At 42.0% G+C, this 22,539-nt stretch overlaps 2 pseudogenes; both read left to right on the forward strand.

Moving 5' to 3' along the window:
* Window positions 1-798: 798 nt before the first annotated feature.
* LOC133062731 (cyclin-Y-like protein 1) lies at window positions 799-2,898 on the forward strand (annotated as a pseudogene).
* An 8,329-nt stretch (window positions 2,899-11,227) lies between these two features.
* On the forward strand, window positions 11,228-12,127 carry LOC133062927 (probable ATP-dependent RNA helicase DDX4; annotated as a pseudogene).
* Window positions 12,128-22,539: the final 10,412 nt, after the last annotated feature.

The following is a 22,539-nucleotide window of genomic DNA, read 5'->3' on the forward strand; positions in this document are numbered from 1 at the left end:
TGGACCATAAAGAAGACTGAGTGTCAAAGAGTTGATGCTTTTGAACTGTGATGCTGGAGAAGACTCTTGAGAGTCCCTTGGACCGCAAAGAGATCCAACCCGTCCATCCTAAAGGTAATCAGTCCTAAATATTCATTGGAAGGACTGATATTGAAGCTGAAACTCCAATACTTTGGCCACCTGATGCGAAGAGCCAACTCACTGGAAAAGACCCTGATGCTGGGAAAGATTGAAGGCCGGAGGAGGGGGAAACAGAGGATGAGATGTTTGATGGCATCATTAACTCAATGGAGATGAATTTGAACAAGTTCTGGGAGATAGTGAAGGACAGGAAAGCCTGGCATGCTATAATCCATGGGGTCACAAAGAGTCAGACATGAATGAGCAACTGCACAACAACAAATTAGAACCAACTAGGCCCAAATTTGCAGAAGATCTGATATCCATTAGATTGCATCCTCATTATACACTTGTCATAATAATGTGAGCATGCTGAATGAGGCATCCACCAGTGCCATGATGGTTGGCAGTTAAATCCATGACGATGGGAGGACCTCACACAAAGCCGGAAGAACAGTGCTGCATCAGCTCCATGAAAGTGTGGTCCAGACAGACTAGTTGACTCCGGGCAGGCGGCGGCGGCGAGACAGCGGGGGTGCGGCCGGGGCCGGAGCCCTGCCCCGGGCCCGGCGGCGGGGCGGACAGGTGAGAGGCAGGCGAGGCCGCGTCTACATGCGCGGCACAGACCGGGGCTGCCGGTGCCCGCCGCGCCATTGTTGGGGGAGGGGGCGGCTTCTGAGCCCGGCGGAGTCGGGGGCCGAGCGGAGGCGACGGCGGCGAGGAGCGGAGGCGCCCCATGGGGAACACGCTGACCTGTTGCGTGTCCCCCAGTGCCAGCCCCAAGCTGGGCCGGCGCGCGGGGCCGGCGGAGCCAGACCACGAGTCTGAGGTCTACGAGGCGGCGGCCGGAGACGCGGTGGCCGTAGCACCGGCGCCGGCTGCCGTGGAACCCACCGAGTTGGATTTCCGAGCGGGTGAAGGCCACCACCTGCAGCACATCAGCGACTGGGAGATGCCCGAAGACAGCTTTGGAATCAAACCCTTCTGACCACCCAAGGGCAAGTACAACTTTCCTGAGCAAATCTCAAACGGACGTGCGAGAAAAGAGGAAGAGCAACCATTTAAACCATGTATCTCCAGGGCAGCTTACTAAAAAGTATAGCTCATGCTCAACCATATTTCTAGATGACAGCACAGTCAGCCAGCCTAATCTTAGAACCACAATAAAATGTGTGACCTTAGCAATATATTACCACATAAAGAACAGAGATGCCAATAGGTCCTTGGACATTTTTGATGAGAGATCACATCCACTCACACGAGAAAAGGTTCCGGAGGAGTCCTTTAAGCATGATCCAAATTCATTTACAGATTTGTTCGTACTCTTTTCAGTGCCGCCCAGCTGACTGCTGAATGTGCAATAGTGACTTTGGTTTACTTAGAGAGGCTTTTAACTTATGCTGAGATCGACATTTGCCCCACTAACTGGAAAAGAATTGTTTTGGGAGCCATTCTTCTTGCCTCCAAGGTTTGGGACGATCAGGCTGTTTGGAATGTGGACTACTGCCAGATCCTCATGGACATTACAGCTGAGGACATGAATGAGATGGAAAGGCACTTTCTGGAGCTCCTTCAGTTTAATATTAATGTTCCCGCCAGTGTTTATGCCAAATACTACTTTGACCTTCGCTCCTTAGCACATGACAACAACCTGAGTTTTCTATTTGCTCCTCTTAGCAAAGAAAGAGCACAGAACCTAGAGGCCATCTCCAGACTGTGTGAAGACAAATACAAAGACTTGTGCAGAGTTGCTGTGAGAAGGTCTTTCAGCGCTGATAATTTCATTGGTATTCAGCGCTCCAATGCCATCCTCTCATGAACAGAGAGGTGAGGGGCTGTAACATCATGAACCCCTTGTAACGAGGACTGGAGAAATACCACCTCTCCTGCTCAGAAACCAGCAACGTTAGTATTTTCACCTAGAAGAAAGACACTGAATTCAAGAGACTTACGGACAGCAAAGATTATGGTCATAGGAAAAAACTGGACCTTGTCAAGGCAACACACTCTTCTGTCCTTTTTAATGTAAACAGAGTTACAAAAACCACTCCAAAGCTAAAAGCTCCCAACCCACCCACAGATTATTTGCTTACTATGTAGGCCGATAACTGTGAACTATGTGAGGTTTTTTTTAATAGTTTAAATTTTTAGACTTTAAAGACACTAACTATATAACTTTTACTTTTTCCTATTTTTCTCGCCCATATTGCTGCATATTCCTTTAGAATCACTGCAGTATTGCCATTCAAACACGGGACTCCTGACAACCCATAAAGCCACTTAGGGACAGACTGTTGTAGCATTGTTAGGTTTTGAAGGATTCTTCCTCCCTACTATTTCATTGAAGCTGCTAGTCATTTTTGGCAATCAGTTTAAACCAAAAAGCTGCTGAATAACACTTGTCATTCAGATTTTTTGCAAGCACTACTTATTAGCAGATTAGCATGTTTGGGATCACAAGCAGAGAAAGTATGTTGTTACCTGCTTCTGTTGGGTCCGAGCTGCGTTTCTTGTTAACTCTAATGGTGCTTCTCATTTTCTGATGATTGTCCTCTTTGTTAAGTACTTGTATTAAAGGATATTTTCATAATTCCAGCCAACCTGTTAGTCCAGGAATAAGCAGATAGTGAAAGAGGGTGTCCCAAAAGTCTTGGTGCAATTTTAAGCTTTAATACAGTGTGCTTGGACACTCCAGGACACTGCCGCAGAAGTATGAATGCTACAGACGCAAGATATCGCTTGAGGGTTTGCTTGGGTTTCTTCTAAACTCGTTTAGTTTTGTAAATCTTAGATGTTAAGCTTTTAATTCGGATTTTTTGTTTCAGTCCCTCTTGAAGATGGCAAACAATAGGCTGAAACAAAGGATTAGGATTGGGAGCTTGATGTTTAGGATTTGCAAAGCTGGGTGAGTTTGGAGGAAATTCAAGTGAACTCTCGGGTGGTGTTTTGTAAGTTTGTAGCATTTATATTTCTACAAGTATCAGAGCTTCAAATTGCACAAAGACTTCAGGAGGATATCTTGTATCTTTATACATCTGGCCTCCTCTTTTTAAAATAGTCCTTTGCCAGGCTGGGCTGTTTATCTGCTTGAGCACTGAAGTTTCTTTTTTCTAGATTTGGTAAAGGAATTATGAATAGCATTAGTTCTCCTGTAATAAATTGAAAGGAATTGGACCCTAGTAGTAGTGACAGGAAAGTAAGTGACATGAAACAGCTTTTCTGTTCTGCGTGTTAACCTGGCTATAGGTGTGTCACTTCAAGTTGTTATTTGAGGAAAGATAAATCTTAGGAACCCTTACCTCAGGCTTTTTAAAACACAGGGTACCACTTAGCCACCAGGAAGCCCATTAAAAGACAGGGAGGTCCAGTAATCAGACTTTTAGGAAATCGGTAATGATGTCACCTAAACTTGAAACATTAAAAAAAAAAAAAGTGTTCTCAACTATGTAAAATCTTTCTCCTTCCTTCTCAAATGTAATCCTAGGAATTTTGCCTGTAAACAAAGCATTTCTGGGCCAGAAATACTTTCTCTCTTTATAGCAAGGCTTCACATTATATTGAGTGCCACAGGTTCCATCATTTTTAAAGGACAAAGACATAAATGATAAATAATGGATATAAAATATTACAATCTACCACCTCAAAAAATATTGTTTATGGAGCTTGGAGATTCAAGTATTGATTGCAGTTTTATTTTGAAAAGAATGCTACAACTTATGTGGTTTTTCTTCCTCATGTTTATATTAAAAGAAAAGCTGATAAACTCTATTTTAATTAAAAAAAAAAAAAAAAAGAAAGAAAGTGTGGTCCAAACCACAGTTTTGTTCTCAGATAGGTCACGAATGCTCCTCCACTCTTTCCAGTTCCCTCTCCTTTATTGTGACCCTCATACTCATGTGGTGCCTCTATCCCAACTGAATTGAGAAGTTAATTTGCAAACTAAGTTTCTGCTTCAGCATTCTTTCAACATTGAATAAAACTTGTGCTGTTTCAGTCTCAGCATTCATTTCGTTACTGGCTGTGTGAGCAGAAGAAGAACCTCCAAGGCTGGAACAAGGGGTCTCAAGCCCTGGTTAGGTCCCCAGCACAGGTCCAGGCCACCAACTCAGTAACATTTCACGTGTGTTTTTGTTTCTTGCTGGGAGGTAAACACCTTTGTTAAAGGCTGTCTCTGCAAGATTTTATAATTTTAATTATTAGACTGTAGTTACCAAAGAAAACAATAATTTGCCTACTCAATGAAAAACTGAACGTTTCTTATTCCAAAACTTATACTGTTTGACATTTCTCCAAAGAAGACACACAGATGGCTAACAAACACATGTAAAGATGCTCAACATCACTCATTATCAGAGAAATGCAAATCAAAACCAAAATGAGGTACCATCTCATGCCAGTCAGAATGGCTGCCATTCAAAAGTCTACAAGCAATAAATGCTGGAGAGGGTGTGGAGAAAAGGGAACGCTCTTACCCTGTTGGTGGGAATGAAAACTAGCACAGCCGCTATGGAAAACAGTGTGGAGATTTCTTAAAAAACTGGAAATAGAACTGCCATATGATCCAGCAATCCCACTGCTGGGCATACACACTGAGGAAACCAGAACTGAAAGAGACACGTGTACCCCAGTGTTCATCGCAGCATTGCTTATAATAGCCAGGACATGGAAGGAACCTAGATGCCCATCGGCAGACGAATGGATAAGGAAGCTGTGGTACATATACACCATGGAATATTACTCAGCCATTAAAAGGAATACATTTGAATCAGTTCTAATGAGATGGATGAAACTGGAGCCCATTATACAAAGTGAAGTAAGTCAGAAAGATAAACACCAATACAGTATACTAACGCATATATATGGAACTTAGAAAGATGGTAACAATGACCCTATATGCAAGACAGGAAAAGAGACACAGAGATAAAGAACAAACTTTTGAAGTCTGTGTGAGAAGGCGAGAGTGGGATGACTTGAGAGAATAGCACTGAAACATGTATATGACCATATGTGAAATAGATGATCAGTCCAAGTTCAGTGCATGAAGGAGGGCATGCAAAGCTGGTGCCCTGTGATGACCCAGAGGGATGGGGTGGGGAGGGAGGTGGGAAGGGGTTAGGATGGGGGACACATGTGCACCCGTGGCTGATTCGTGTCAGTGTATGGCAAAAGCACCACAATATTGTAAAGCAATTCACCTCCAATTAAAATAAATTGATTAATTAAAAAATTAAAAAAGAAATGTACTGTTTGTCATCTCACTTGTTTCATGAACTTAATAATGTTGTCCCTCAAGATTCCTTAACTAGAATCATCTATTTCAGTTAACTGAAATTATAGTCATTCCAGCTATAAACTCTGTGCCTTTTTAAAATCATTTCATCTTCATTATATACTACACTTCCAAAGTCCATTAATTAGTCTCTTCTCCACATACCCAGTTCCAGGCCCCTTAAAAATGTTCAGTTCAGTTCAGTCGCTCAGTCGTGTCTGACTCTTTGCGACCCCATGAATCGCAGCACGCCAGGCCTCCCTGTCCATCACCAACTCCTGGAGTTTACTCAAACCCATGTCCATCGAGTCGGTGATGCCATCCAGCCATCTCATCCTCTGTCGTCCCCTTCTCCTCCTGCCCCCAATCCCTCCCAGCATCAGGGTCTTTTCCAATAAGTAAGCTCTTCGCATGAGGTGGTTAAAGTATTGGAGTTTCAGCCTCAGCATCAGTCCTTCCAATGAACACCCAGGACTGATCTCCATTAGGATGGACTGGTTGGATCTCTTTGCAGTCCAAGGGACTCTCAAGAGTCTTCTCCAACACCACAGTTCAAAAGTATCACTTCTTCAGTGCTCAGCTTTCTTTATAGTCCAACTCTCACATCCATTCATGACCACTGGAAAAACCATAGCCTTGACTAGATGGACCTTTGTTGCCAAAGTGATGTCTCTGTTTTTTAATATGCTGTCTAGGTTGGTCACAACTTTCCTTCCAAGGAGTAAGTGTCTTTTAATTTCATCGTTGCAATCACCATCCGCAGTGATTTTGGAGCCCCCAAAAGTAAAGTCTGACACTGTTTCCACTGTCTCCCCACCTATTTCCCATGAGGTGATGGGACCAGATGCCATGATCTTAGTTTTCTGAATGTTGAGTTTTAAGCCAACTTTTTCACTCTCCTCTTTCACTTTCACCAAGAGGCTTTTTTTCTCTTCACTTTCTGCCATAAGGGTGGTATCATCTGCATATCTGAGGTTTTTTATATTTCTCCCTGAAATCTTGATTCCAGCTTGTGCTTCTTCCAGCCCAGTATTTCTCATGATGTACTCTGCATATAAATTAAATAAGCAGGGTGACAATATATAGCCTTAACTTACTCCTTTTCCTATTTGAAATCAGTCTGTTGTTCCATGTCCAGTTCCAACTGTTGCTTCCTGCCCTGCATATAGGTTTCTCAAGAGGCAGGTCAGGTGGTCTGGTATTCCCATGTCTTCCAGAATGTTCAAGCTGGTTTTAGAAAAGGCAAAGGAACCAGAGATCAAATTGCCAACATCCGCTGGATCATCAAAAAATGCTCAAGTGCATCCTTAAAATTATCTTGTAACTACTCACTCTTGCCAGATTACCCCTATTCAAAAACCTCATGCTGCTTCTAAATTGTCCAACTATTAGGGGTGTTCTTAATTAGGACACCCCGACCTGAAAGAAAAAGGAAAATGAACAAACAACAGCAGCGAAAAACAGATGGTTCCTAATGCTACCTACAGAATAAGAATCAAAAGCTCCTCAGAGTGGCTGAAAGAAAGAGCATTGGTTTTATATCATCGTTCTAGTATTTATTAACTGATTATTCTTAGAGAAGTTAAAGTTTCTGAGACTGAATTTCTTCAAATAGGCTGCTGCTGCTGCTGCTGCTAAGTCGTTTCAGTCATGTCCGACCCTGTGTGACCCCATAGACGGTAGCCCACCAGGGTCCCCCATCCCTGGGATTCTCCAGGCAAGAACACTGAAGTGGGTTGCCATTTCCTTCTCCAATAGGCTAGTAACACCTAAAAAAGCTCCTGTACTAGTAAAGTGAGACTGTTCACATGAGACTATTTAGTAGGGCAGAAAATCCAGAGATCAGGCTTTCTTCTTTCTTTACTCAAGAGTAGTCCCAGACTGCTTTTTAGGTTACTTCCTGCCATGCCCACTCCCTTGAATCTGAACTCGAACATTCCAGCTTCTCACAAACATGTGCATACCTGTGTCTCATTTCTTCTTCCTGGTATTCATCCCACTTGGCCAACTTCTCATCTTTCAAGATGTAGTTCAGGTGTTACCTCTCCTGTGAGTTTCCCTAAGCCACCCGTACTTAGTAATCAGAAGAAATTCCTGAGTCCTCTGAGCTGGCAACAGTACATTTCAAAGTTTTCACAAGCTCTGTGTCAAGAACTGTGAAGAAAGTGAATTTTTATCTCCTCTCAAGCTCACAAGTTGGTCTGTCAGCTTCATGATGGCAGAAGACAAGAGAATCGTGGATTAGAGACAACGGGCTTCATTAATCACAGCACAGCAAGCAGCACAAGATTTACATTCAGATTGGTTCTCTTGCTCCTCTGTCCCGTTGTGTGGAGCAGAGAGCCCAAACGGGTACAGAGCAGACAGTGGAATCCCAAGTATAGAGAATTTGAATCTATTGATGGCCTCAGAGCAAACCCGTCAACTTTAGTCCCCGAGGGAAGCGATATCTTTATTACACTGGACAATAAGCAAGCCCATGCTTTGCTCCGTGTGGAGACGCCAACACTGTCTTCCAAGCCTTTCCCTTTATACAGTCTGGGAGAAGACAAATGAGAACGAAAGGGCAGTTAGTTCTGCCTGTGAATTTTGCAGAAACCCAAGAGATCCATGGGGAACTGTCTCCCGACATTTTCATGGGAGTTTTTTTTCCCCTCTGTTTCCAAGTTGAGGGAGAAGGAAAGACATTGGACAGTGTCCCATTCTCAGTAGAATCTCAGTGCCAATAAAAGGGACCCTGAGCTGGATGCATGAGACAAGTGCTCGGGCCTGGTGCACTGGGAAGACCCAGAGGAATCGGGTGGAGAGGGAGGTGGGAGCGGGGATCGGGATGGGGAATACATGTAAATCCATGGCTGATTCATGTCAATGTATGACAAAAACCACTACAGTATTATAAAGTAATTAGCCTTCAACTAATAAAAATAAATGGGGGGGGGGGGGGGGGAAAGGGACATCTGCCAAAGGGAGGCTGATCCAGTCTCATTTTCATGATAGAAAATCTCCAAAGAAGAGCAAATGAAGGTGATAATACAAAGTAGGCAATGTAAGCCCAAGCTGAGATATAGTTCCAAATGTACATATTTTTCATTTTAAACTGGGATGACTATAAATTATCTAAGGATATGCTTTTGACTCTAGTAACATAATAAATCCCTAAATTTTTTCCTTTTATTTTTTTGTTGGAAAAGTATTGGCTTCATTTTGTTGTTGTTCAGTCACCAAGTCATGTCTAACTCTTTGAAACCCCATGGACTGCAGCACACCAGGCTTCCCTGTCCCTCACCAGCTCCCGGAGTTTGCCCAAGTTCATGTCCATTGCATCAGTGATGCCATCCAACCATCTCATCCTCTGTCATCCCCTTCTCCTTCTGCCTTCAGTCTTTCCCAGCATCAGGGTCTTTTCCAATGAGTCAGCTTTCCAAGTCAGGTGGCCAAAGTATTGGAGCTTCAGCTTCAGCATCAGTCCTTCCAAAGAGTATTTAGGATTGATGTCCTTTAAGATTGACTGGTTTGATCTTGCTTTCCAAGGAACTCTCAAGAGTCTTCTCCAGCACCACAGTTTGAAAGCATCAGTTCTTCAGCACTCTCCCTTCTTTATGGGCCAGCTCTCATATTTGTACATGACTACTGGAAAGACCATAGCTTTGACTATATGGACCTTTGTCTGCAAAGTGATTTCTTGGATTTTTAACACACTGTCTAGGTTTGTCATAGCTTTCCTGCCAAGAAGCAATCATCTTTTAACTCCATGGCTGCAGTCACCACCTGCAGTGATTTTAGAGCCCAAGAAGAGGAAATCTGTCACTGCTTCCACATTTTCCCCTTCTATTTGCCATGAACTGATGGGACAGGATCCCATGATTGTATTTTTTTAAATATTGAGTTTTAAGCTGACTTTTTCACTCTCCTCCTTCACCCTCATCAAGAGGCTCTTTAGTTCCTCTTCTCTTTCTGCTATTACAGTGGTATCATCCACCTATCTGAGGTTGTTAATATTTCTCCCAGCAATCTTGATTCCAGCTTGTAACTCACCCAGCCTAGCATTTTGCATGATATGGTCTGCCTATAAATTAAATAAACGGTATGATAATTAACAGGCTTGTCATACTTCTTTCTCAATCCTGAACCAGTCAGTTGTTCCATACAGAGTTCTAACTGTTATTTTGGGACCTGTATACAGCTTTCTCAGGATACAGGTAAGATGGGCTAGTATTCCCATCTCTTTAAGAGTTTCCCACAGTTTGTTGTGATCCACACAGTCAAAAGCTTTAGCATAGTCAATTAAACAGAGGTAGGTGTTTTGCTGGAATTCCCTTCCTTTCTTTATGATCCAACAAATGTTGGCAATTTGATCTCTGGTTCCTCTGCCTTTTATAAACCCAGCTTGAACATCTGGAAGTTCTTGGTTCACATAATGCTGAAACCTAGCTTGGAGAATTTTGAGCATAACCTCACTAGCATGGGAGATGAGTGCAATTGTCTGGTGGTTTGAACATTCTTTAGTACCACCTTTCTTGGGAACTGGGTTGAGGATTGACCTTTTCCAGTCCTATGGCTACTGCTGAGTTTTCCAAATTTGCTGAAAAATTGAGTGCAGCACTTCGGTAGCATCATATTTTAGGATTTTAAATAGCTTTGCTGGAATTCCATCACCTGCACTAGCTTTACTGGCAGCAGCGCTTCCTAAGACCCACTTGACTTCACACTCCAGGATATCTGGCTCTGAGGGAGAGACTACACCATCTTAGTTATCCAGGTCATTAAGATCTTTTTCATCCAGTTCTTCTGTGTATTCTTTCCATCTCTTCTTAATCTCTTTTGCTTCTGTTAGGTCTTTACAATTTCTGCCCTTTATTGTGCCATCTTTAGACAAAATGTTCCTTTGATATTTCCATTTTTCTTGAAGAGGTCTCTGTTGTTTTCCTCTATTTCTTTTCACTGTTCTTAGAGGAAGACCTTCTTGCCTGTCTTTGCTGTTCTCTGGATCTCTGCCTTCCATTTGGTGTTCCTTTCCCTTTCTCCCTTGCTTTTCCCTTCTCTTCTTTCCTTGGTTTCCTATCTACCCAAAATTCTGCTATCAACTGTGAGTAGCAGCTATATCTTAATGGCACCTACTGTGGGCCTCATCACTCATCTACATCATCTCTAATGCTTATACAACAGTGTGACAAACTTTCCATATTCCAAATTTTTGGAATGAGTACTTGCATTATCCAAAGTGACAGAACTAATAAGTGGAGGACCTGTTTTTTGAACCCAGTCTGTTTGTTTCCAAATTCTATGAACTAAACTTCCTCATGACAATGCTCTTCTGCGATTACCTTCCCTCCATGACTAACAGCAAAGACTAAGGGAAGCTGGCCCAGACTCAGGTCCTGGGTGACCACATGGATGGTGCTAAGCAGGGGCCATCAAGTGCAGAGATGGAGAAGGCCCCGAGACTCACTTTGCCTGCCCTTCACCTTAACTAAAGCCATCCTAACTATAGAAACAGGGAAGCACAGTGTTTCTCTTCTCACTTCATAGGAAGGTTGGGGCAGCCTCTCTTGAATGCTTCAAAATGCAGACCAATTTTATAAAGATTCCTGTCAGCATTTCTACTTCTCATATTAGCATTATCCATAAAGTCCCAAATGGTTCCTGCTTCTGCTACTTAGAAGATAAGTTATTGAACCTCTCCAGGCCTATGTTTCATTGTATGTAAAGTGAAAAAGTAATCCCTATCTCTATTTATGTGTAATAAAAGCAAAGAAGTCTGTCAGTTGCCTAACAGAGTGCCTGAATCATGAATGGTGGCCCCTGTCTTTCTCAGACATTACAAGGCTATGATTATTATGTGTTACTTCTAGAAGACTAACAGATATCATAGATAAAAAAAAAAATCATTGGTCTCAGAGAACTTAAATATTTAATTTTAGATGAAGCTGACTGCATGCTGGATATGAATTCTGGACCAGAAATAAAAAAGCTAATTTCCTGCTCAGCAATCGAATGAACATCAAACCCTTATGTTTAGTGCAGTTTTCCCAGAGGAAATTCAAAGCTTAGCTGAGGGGTTTTAGAAGTTAAACTATTTGTTTGTGCCTGTTAGATAAGCAAGTAGAGCAGAAGACCATTCTCCCAGCTGGCTAGTACTCAAAATGAGAAAAACCTGTAGAAATTTTGTAAAGCATAGGTGATAAAAAAAAAAAAAAATAACAACTATGGCTTTTGTTGAGACTGAGAAGAAAGCAGATTTTAATGTAACTTCTTCGCCAGGAAAAAGCAGCAACCATGCATATTCACTGTCATCTGGAACAGAGAGCAAACTCTTGGGGATTTTCTTTGTGGAAAGTGCCCAGTTCTTGCAGCTACTACAGCATCTGCCAAAGGACTGGATACTGAAAGTGTCTGTCTAGTTGTCCACTGTGATGGTCCGTCACTACTGATGAACGTGTCCATTGAATCTGGTGTGCTGGTCAGTGTGGGAACCTTGGCAGAGGTATTTCTTTTTGTGATGCTCAGGAGACCACACAGCACAGCCTCCAACGAAAGCACTTCCAGAAGCTCAGCAGGCTGCTCTGCGCAGCTGGGAGAACATGTCTTCCTGGCTTCAGTGACATTACAAGAGGAAACGTGTTTGCATCTGATGATACAGAAAAGAATTATCAGTGCATAAGCACTCTGACTGTAGCAAGATTTTCTTTTTCACAAACTCCCAATCCAATCCATGATGAGTCATGGCATTACAGCTAAAACACCCAATTCTGTAGTATAGTTTTGCTGCAAAGAAGAAAACAATTTGACTTTTTGATCCAAGTGTGAAGTCTGACATTCTGTATTTCCTGTCTTCCTGTTCCTACTCATACCCTCAAAAAAATAAATCTTTACTGACTAGTTAATGTGAGATCTAAAAATATTGTAGTTACTGATACAAATGATGCTAACTGGAAAAATTAAAGCACTCATCTTGAAAAAAAATTTTTTTGAAATTTGCTTACAGTTTCCACAGACTTCCCTGGTGGCACAGACAGTTAAGCGTCTGCCTACAATGTGGGAGACCCAGGTTCAATCCCTCGGTTGGTAAGATCTCCTGGAGAAGGAAATGGCAACCCACTCTAGTATTCTTGCCTGGAAAATCCCTTGGATGGAGGAACCTGGTAGGCTCCAGTCCATGGGGTCGCTAACAGTCAGACACGACTGAGCGACTTCACTTTCTTTCTACAGTTTTCATAAGGAGAGAAGAGAGAGTAAGAAGAATAGATGACAAAATATTCCTTAGGTCACAGATGGAAGAAAATTTTCGTACAATAGGAGTAGAAAGGTCTTACTTCCAGTCTGTGACACAGAACTCTGCTAGCATGAACTTGCCCCTCCTGAACCCATGATAATGAGCTGTGAGGTGTCCTTCCCTTAGTATGAATGCGCCCTTTCTGAATCCTTAGGAATGAGCTGTGAGGTGTCCTCCCGTCCGTCTAGTTTACTTGACCCCACTTGTCCTGTTCACTGACCTCAGCATGATCACAGAAAGACAAAACATGTGGAAACAGGCACAACTCAAGTGAATCAACTTTCTTTGCCCTTTTCAGAAAGAAAGGTGTTTACATCAGTTTTCCACCCAAACGTCTACCTGTTATTTTGCTTGGCCCATCTGTGGTATTTGTCTAACTTTCCTTAAAGAAAAATTGCACATTGCCTCCCAACTAAGGAATACCAAGATCCCTTAGTAAGGAAAATTGAAACATTGAATGTTGGCTAGACCACCTAGCATATCTGCCAAAATGAATTTTGCTTTTCTCACTTAGTATGCAGCCCTTCCCATGTTAGTGCATATCTCATTATTATAAATGACTTTTTGGTATTCTATTGTATGAATGTCCCACTATTGTTTTTGAACAACTCACCTACTGAGGCACATATCTATGTTTTAACTTTCTGAGCACTGCTAATGTAAGCATCCTTCATTCCTAATTTTATATTTGTAAGCTTGTATTTATTTTCTTATGAAGGGCGCCTCTTTCTGAGGCTTGTGTAAGTTTCAAGCCTCACAATGCCTAGAATTTATTCTTAAATATTTGACAATATCCTTATTTCTACTGCTTTCTAAATTTCTGAGTTGATTTATTTGATATTTTAACTGTTGATACGTCACATTATCCAAAGAGGATATAATGATTATTTTTAATAACTGTTAATACATAAAATTAAGTACTAGGTATTGTTCTACATGTCTTACTGTGTAAATAACAGTCCTCATGAAGATTCCATGGGATAGATACTGTTATTATCTATATTTTACAAATGAAGGAACTTAAATGTGTAATGATTAAGGCATTAAAAAAAAAAAGATCAAGGCATAAGGCCAAAAATTTAGTGGCATAGTCATTTCCTTCAGTTTTTGTTTCCCTAAAATCCTGAGTATATCTCCTTGTCCAATGTAACGGGATGTTAAAAATGTGTTGACAGACATATAGAACAGATCTGTGGTTGCCAAGCGGGCAGGGGATGGGTTGGGAGTTTGGAATTAGCAGATGCGAGCTATTATATACAGAACGGATGCACAGCAAGGCCCTGCTGTATAGCCCAGGGAACTATATTCAATATCCTGTAATAAACCAAAGTAGGAAATATGGGGTAGAATATACATATATACAGAACTAATCAGCAGAAATGTTTTAAAATTAATTTTTATTGGAGTATAATTGCTTCCCAATGTTGTTAGTTTCCACTGTACAGCAGAATGGATCAGCCGTTCACATCACACGTCTCCACCGTGTCGGACTTCCTCCCCGTCAGGTCCCCACAGGGCGCTGGCAGCATTCCCTGGGCTGCAGAGGACGTTATCACTAGTCACCCACTAAACACGCGGTGTTAAACATGTGTGTGTGTGTAACACAGAAGCGCCTGACACAGTACTGTAAATCAACTATACCTGAAAAACACAGGGTTAGGTCTTTTCAAGTAGGGTCATGGTATCAGTCAGGGGCTCTGGTCTCATGATGCCTGTCTCTCTTCTCTTCTGTGGCCCCTGAACCAAGAAATAAGAATACTTAGAATTGTGGCTATCACAGACATCAGAAAGTAGGTGAGTCCATGAGTTTTTCACTGGGCTTTATAGTAATTTGGAGGCAACTATCCCCAAACCTCAGAGGTTGTTTCAGTTAGGTTGGACTGCGATAACAAAGTATCATAGAATAGGTAGTTTAATCAAGGACACGGTCCAGGAGGCTGGAGGTCTGCGCACAGACCCTAACCCTAACCCTGGTCAGAACTCTGGCCAGGGCCCCCTTCCTGGTGTGCAGACGGGCACCTTCATGTTCACCTTTGCCTAGTGACTCACACTTAACCCACACCCCAATTCTTAACCAGATTGTTTATACTCAGATAAAAGTAGAATTGGCAAATTGGTGAATTTGGGGATAGGGCAAACTTATCATAGAACTAAACATGTTCTCCTCCTTTCCACTCATTTTGTTTACTGTCTCTAAGCCTCCATGAGTAAACACCAGGAGCTGGTGATGGACAGGGAGGCCTGGCATGCTGCAGTCCATGGGTCGCAGAGAGTCGGACACGACTGAGCGACTGAACTGAACTGAACTGAAGCCACCCTGGTTTTACATTTGTTAAGGAGGAAAAACAGTATTTCCTTTTCAACATAATTATGAAAATAAAATGAGAAAATGGATATAAAGGTACCTTGTTAACTGCAAAGCATTTCACAATACTTTGTAAACACAGTAAAGTTAATAAGGTAACATTACTATATTCTGTATGGAAATTATCATACTAAGTGAAGTAAGTCAGACAGAGAAAGGCCAGTATCATATGATATTGCTTATATCTGGAATCTTAAAAGATGGTACAAATGAACTTATTTGAAACAGACTCACAGACCGAGAGAAAGAACTAATGATGACCAGAGAGGAAGTGGGGGAAGAGACAGACTGGGAGTTTGGAACTGATGTACATGTTGTTATATTTAAAATAGATAGCCAACAATGATCTACCATATAGCACAGGGAATTCTGCTCAATATTCTGTAATAACCTAAATGGGAAAATAATTTGAAAAGAATAGATACATGTATACGTATAACTGAATTCGTTTGTTGTACATCCAAAACTAATACAGCATTGTTAATTAACTACACACCAATAAAATAAAAATTAAATAAGGGAAAAATACATTCAAGGTTACCAAATATTTTGAGATTTTCCTAAGCAAACCACATTTTCTATATGCACTGTACCTGTGTAACTGTCTCACCAATGTTTACATAGGAAGGATTCCTGATGTTGCAGACATGTTTATCTTGGAAAGTTTGTGCCCAAGAAAGATTGGCACAGAACACGCTTGGAACTCCTGTGGCTGCTACACAAGGTCAGCCAGAGCTGGGCATTAATCACAACAAGAAACTGTGACTCTTAGAAGAAACATTTCAGAAGAAGACAGTAAGGAAAACAAAAATCTGCTACCTCTGTACACGTACATCGTGCCAATGCCAAATGGCTGGTTTTGCTATTGTAATTATGGAAGATGGGACCATTGGGGAGGACTGGGTCAAGGATATATTAGAAACACCTTTGAACCTATAATTATTTCAAAATAAAAGAGTAAAATAAATTCTGCTACCTCAAAAAGGAAAGAAGCTGGATCAGAAAGAACAAGAATTGGGAAACAAACTATTGATATTAACTAATGTAAAAGTAGAGACAAGGAGCTGACTATTACATTCTGGCTGTTACCTGCTGCTGGGACTTGTGCTTCCACTGGGGTAAGATCGGCCCACCTCTCAGGTGCTAAGAGATGACGCAAGCTGTGGTTCGTGAGCTCCGTGGGGTTCCCACTCACACGGTGATTTCCGAGGGGACAAGCCCAAAGAAAGTCATTGCTCTTTGCCCTTTTCCCTCCTTCCATATGGAATGTGGGAAAACACTATGTAGCAGCTATCCTGAAGTCTTGAGGTAAAAAATATGTGGGCAGAAGCTACAAATAAGGATAGAATTAGAAAGACAGAAAAAGCCTGGGTCCCTCACGGCACTGTAGATTTCCTGGCAGTCTTGGACTTTTTACTATTTGATGAAAGCAAATGCTTAAGTGGTTGATTTATTTTTGAACTTATAGCTCAAATTAAATCCTGATTTTAAATATATATATATATATATATATATATATAATGTATAATATATATTAGAATAAAATTACAAAGGAAGATGTAGATGTGTGTATAAAATGGACTGGAGAGATGACCAGCAAACTCAGAAGTGTAGTTACCAGTTAGGAAAGAAGCTGGACATGAGAGGGCAAAGTCTCCGTTGTGTTCAGTATATTTTGGACACTATTCTAATCTTTATTTGAATCTTCTACAGTGGGTGTATTTGTAATTTTAAATCAAGAAATGAGCATTTTCAATTCATTTATTTCCGTGTGTGTGTGTGTGTGTGACGGTGCATTCCGCTTTTCAAGTTGTCGCAGGAAAAGCAGGTGAATGACTTTGGAAATTCAGGCTACGACCTTCATATGATTTTAAAGGTAAGCACTCAAACCAAAAATAGTATCTTACTTTTCCTTACCCTCAAGCCATCACCCCGCTGCCCTGGTCTCTGTGGCTGCACCCAGGGCCATCCAGAAATGACGGCAGCATCTGGGATCAGTCACACACTGGTCTCCTCTCCAATGCTTCTATTGGGAGTAAATGTGTGTAAGTCATTATCAGGAACAGCGCTCAAGGGAAAAGCCAGGCCAGGTCACACGGTGTGAAAAAATCTGTACAGATAAGAGCGCTGAGTTGTAGAGCCAAGCTGGCAGCCTGGGATCTGACTCGGAAAGCCAGGGAGCATTCAGCATCCATGCTATCCAAGGGTAGGTTGCTGCAGCTCTGGGTGAAGCTGCTGACCCTGCAGGCTAACCGCACAGTCAGCTCTGGCTTTAAAAGAAAATGCTCTCTTCCCAAATAATTCTCAAGCATTCAATAAACCAACAGACACAAGCTGAATACCTATGATGTCCCCAGCACTGGACTAGACTTGTTTGTGTTAAGAGCATGGGGTGAAGAGGTGGGGAAATCAGTGTAGTAACCCTCAAGATACATTTCTCCATAGGTCTGTCTAAGCCATGAAAGTGAAAAGTGAAAGTGTTGCTCGGTTGTGTCCGACTCTCTGCGACCCCATGGACTACAGCCTGCCAGGCTTCCCTGTCCATCACCAACTCCCGGAGTTTACTCAAACTCATGTTCATTGAGTCAGTGGTGCCATATAAGGAATAATACAAAAGCACTCAGAACTTTGGGGCCAGATCCTGGAAGGTATTAAATGCCTTTAAGAATGCCTTTTACACAGAGAGCAATGGTGAGGTCTCCAGGGGATTATTAAACCAGAAAATGAACTACCAGAAAGAAACTGAATTGTGAAGTGGCTGTTGGGTGCAGGGTCAGGAAGAAGAAGCTGAGGCACCGGGACTAATCAGGAGGTGGCAGAAGTTCAGGGAAAATACTCAGGGCCCGTGTGAGGGTAGAAAGTGAAGGGACGGGGAAAGGACTGTTATGGGACATTTGCATAAGTAAGTACAGGCAGGCTAATGATTTGGATCTCTTTTGCTTGCTCCTTGGAAGAAAAGCTATGGCCAACCTAGACAGCATATAAAAAAAGTAGAGGCGTTAGTTGGCCAACAAAGGTCCATCTAGTCAAGGCTATGGTTTTTCCAGTAGTCATGTATGGATGTGAGAGTTGGACTGTGAGGAAAGCTGAGTGCCAAAGAATTGATGCTTTTGAACTGTGGTGTTGGAGAAGACTCTTGAGAGTCCCTTGAACTGCAAGGAGATCCAACCAGTCCATCCTAAAGGAGATCAGTCCTGGGTGTTCATTGGAAGGACTGATGTTGAAGCTGAAACTCCAATACTTTGGCCACCTGATGTGAAGAGCTGACATCTTTGGAAAACACTCTGATGCTGGGAAAGATTGAGGGCAGGAGGAGAAGGAGATGACAGAGGATGAGATGGTTGGATGGACTCAATGGACATGAGTTTGAGTAAACTCTGGGAGTTGGTGATGGACAGGGAGGATGCCACATCGAACTGAACTGAACTGAATGAACTGTTTAGTGTTTATATTTACAAGTGGTACACACACACACATCACATTTTAATCGATTATTTTTTAGAACACTTGGAATTACAGAAAAATTACTATTTCGAATATGGTACAGAGAGATCACATATAGCCTGCTTCAGTTTCCCCAACTAACATCTAACATTCAGCTCAGTTCAGTTCAGTCACTCAGTCGTGTCTGACTCTTTGTGACCCCATGAATCGCAGCACGCCAGGCCTCCCTGTCCATCACAAACTCCCGGAGTTTACTCAAACTCATGCCCATCGAGTCAGTGATGCCATCCAGCCATCTCACCCTCTGTCGTCCCCTGCTCCTCCTGCCCCCAATCCCTCCCAGCATCAGGGTCTTTTCCAATGAGTCAACTCTTCGCATGAGGTGGCCAAAGTATTGGAGTTTCAGCTTCAGCATCAGTCCTTCCAATGAACACCCAGGACTTATCTCCTTCAGTATGGACCTGTTGGATCTCCTTGCTGTCCAAGGGACTCTCAAGAGTCTTCTCCAACACATCTAACATTAGTATGGTACATTTGTCACAATTAGTAAATAAATGTAAACCATCTTCCCTTGGAGATGGACTCCTCAAGTCACCTGGCCACGGGACCCAAGTGAAGCCTGACTCCTTCCTGGAAGCCCCACACCCCAGATACCCCAGACACCCCACCTCTGCACTTACACCCCACAAAACCGTCACCTTTCCAGCCCTAGGTCCACATCACAGCTGAAGGGTGTGATCAAGCCCCTGTTGCCGCCATGCCCTGTGACACCCCTATTTTTAGGCCACCACTGAATCAAGAGAGGAGAGATTCAAATTCCTCTCCCCATATCATGGGGATGGTAGGGTTTCTTTTTCCTTGGAACACTTGAAGCAAATTGGGCCCACGTCCATTTTTGCCTTGACGATCATCCAAAATATGAACTCTACTCAAGTTACAATGAAACTCTTTCTGTCTTGGTTTCAAGGTGCCAATTCACATAGGTGCCAATACATTGTATGTCATGGATCAAATGCAGGGTGAGACAAATCCCCACATGCGAAGCTTACAAAGGAAATGTGTCAGAACCATTGCATAACTCCAGGAGCCCTCGGCCAGATTGAGGATATCAGCAGGCTTGAGTGTGGGGAGAGGGGAAGGTGGGCCAGGAGATATCTTTAGAGACAGCTGCCTTCCTGCTGAGTCCCGACCCCCTACCCCACTCCCACCTGGAGGTTTGTGATGCGGACTACCATGGGGTCACATGGAGAGTTTTGAAATATGTTCTACGTAGGGGTCACAGAGTCGGACATGACTGAGCGACTGAACTGAACTGAACTGAGTGGAGTGATGCAGCATACAAGAGCTTGACTTCTGGAAGAGAAAACTAAAAAGTGCTCCAGCAACAAAACAGAAATAGTGCAGGAGTTTGACCTGTACTCAGAGCTTGCAAATGGCTATGGTGGCCAAAGATGATTACAATTTTTTATTTTTTTTTACAGTCCTCCCATGGAGAGATAGAGATAGGTATATGCCTTCTCTTTGCATTCAGGTAAGCTCTGTGACTGTTCTGGGATACAGCAGGAATGACTCAGTGTCAATTTCTGGTCCATTTTATCTCTTCTAGAACATTCCTTGGAAACCCTGCCTGTAATAAATTGTCCACCCTGAGACCACCAGCCTAGAGAAGCCCTGGGCAAACACTCTGGATGAAAGCCAACTTCCCAGTCAAAGCACCCAACATTTAAGGCTTAGACACCCTGCCCATCCTCCAGTTGTAATGAGTGACTTCCACCAATGCCACATAGAACAGAAGAAGCACCCAATGCGCCACTCTTAAAGCCCTCCTGCAAGAAAAGAAAAAGTAAGTTACAATGAAACGGTTGCTGCTTTAAGCCATTAGATCTGGGGTAACTAGTTATGCAGCAGTAGGTAACCAGAGTGGTGGCAAAGGACGGTCTCCAGTAGGTAATTTGGAGGGCTCCCGGAAGAGAGCTGCGGCACGGTGCAAAAGATCAGGGTGTGAGTTATGCCCAGAGCTGAGTCCTGTCCAGGGGCCTTTCTAGAGATGCTGGTAGACCATCAGGAAGTGAGAGATGACACCAGACAACTCAGGGCTATGAAAGAGGTTGAGAACGCCCGCCCAGAGCAGAGATTTGTCTGTCTCAGTCAAGGACACTGGGATGGGCTTAGCAGTGGATTATGAAACAACCATGAAAGCATTTCATGGAGGAAGCTCTGGCTTCTAGACCAGAGAATGTGGCAGAAACAAAACAGGAAAACTCAATGACCCGAAGTGTGAAAAGAGAGATGATTTGCTAAAACATCAACTTCAAAATCGCAAAATTACACACACCTGGAAACTCCAATTAATGACTGGAACTACTGTTTGTGATTAAAGTGACTATCTGTTACTCTGAAATCAGCACAAGTCGATTCTTAACATCTGTTTCTTCACTGTTGCCCTGTAAATGGGGATAGGGGAGGAGAGGGTGAGATGTATGAAAAGAGTGACATGGAAACTTACACTACCATATGTAAAATAGATATTTTGCATATCTATTTGCAACGGGAATTTGCTGTGTGGCTCAACCTCCAGCTGTGGGATGGGGGGAGATGGGACGGAGGCTCAAAAGGGAGGAGTTATATGTATACCTGTGGCTGATTCACGTTGAGGTTTGACAGAAAACAGCAAAATTCTGTAAAGCAATCATCCTTCAATAAAAAATAAATTTAAAAAAGTCAGCAGGGTTCATGAGACTGTCAGCATTTATCTTTAGTGTCAAGAGACTTATACTCCTTTCAGTAAAGTTTAAGAATTTGGAAAGAGATAAAAGTTGTATTCTGTTTGACTAAATTACTGGCTAAGCTTTGCAGTAACTGAGTTATGGACAATTATCTCATGGATGTCATGCAATCTCTTTGGCATACTTGGTATTTCAGAACTAGATTATTAAAGAACATACATTTGTAAGCAGCAATGTTTTAAAGCTAAGTGTCTTTAGGTGCCTTATGGTGACATATGGTCTCAATTTACAGTGTTATGTGGAATAGGATTCAGGGCCCTAAATGTACACATTTACCTCAATTTGTTTAAGGAAAGCTATAGTTTTCCCACAAGTCCTGTGGGTGATAAATCTGATCACATTTCCTTGATTTCGAAGAAAGAGCTAAATTTAGCACTATACTTCCCCCTGACATACTATATTTTATGGTATCCATTTTGAGTAATAACTTTAGTTTTGGTTCCATTTTATCAAAACATGCTTATTTGTGCTTTCTAACATCTTATCTTTTTATCTGCCATATTTCTTTGAAAGCTTCCATATATGCACAGTGGAGTTTAAGTGCCTGGGCTCTACAGCCAGAGAGCCTTCGTTCACACCCGGTTCTACCTCTTACTGTGTAACTTTTAGACCAAGCCTTGTCATCTTTGTTTTCTCATTTGTAAAACAGATTTTAAGAGTATCTTCATAGGGTCATTGTAGGATTACGTTGAAGTGATGCATGTAGAACAAGGACTAGCACTTAGTTAAAAGTATTAGCTACTAATAATAATGATAATTTTATCCTTGTTGGATATCAACAATTAAATGCAAAATAGTAAAAATTAAAATAACAAACAGACTGAGATATTTGGAAATAGGCAAAGCAATAGAATACTGTTAAATGTTTAGGGGTGGGTTTTAAGTGTCATGAGACCTGAAGCTTGTAGAATTTTTATTAAAAAGAAATTATAAATACAAAATCAGAAATAAAAGTAGGTGAAATTTGCTAACTTGTCTGAAAACGAATGACAGGTTATTTTTTTTTTAACAACAACAAAGTAATACTGTCTCAACCTTGCTCAGAGATAATATTATCTGGCTGCAGTGATCTACATTATAATTTATTTCAAAGTTTGAAAATAAAATTACTTTCAGAGATTTTAAAGTAGCACTAGGACTTCTGTTGGTTTGTTCATAAATGTGTAGCTTTTATTTTGACAGGCATAATGACTCCACTCTAGTCAGCCCTGTCGGATGGGAATGAAAATCACTGTCCTCTCTTCCTCACGCCTTTCATTTACTTATTTTCACTGGAGGATAG

The sequence above is a fragment of the Dama dama genome, chromosome 9 (genome assembly GCF_033118175.1).
Source record: "Dama dama isolate Ldn47 chromosome 9, ASM3311817v1, whole genome shotgun sequence".
NCBI classification, from domain to species: Eukaryota; Metazoa; Chordata; class Mammalia; order Artiodactyla; family Cervidae; genus Dama; species Dama dama.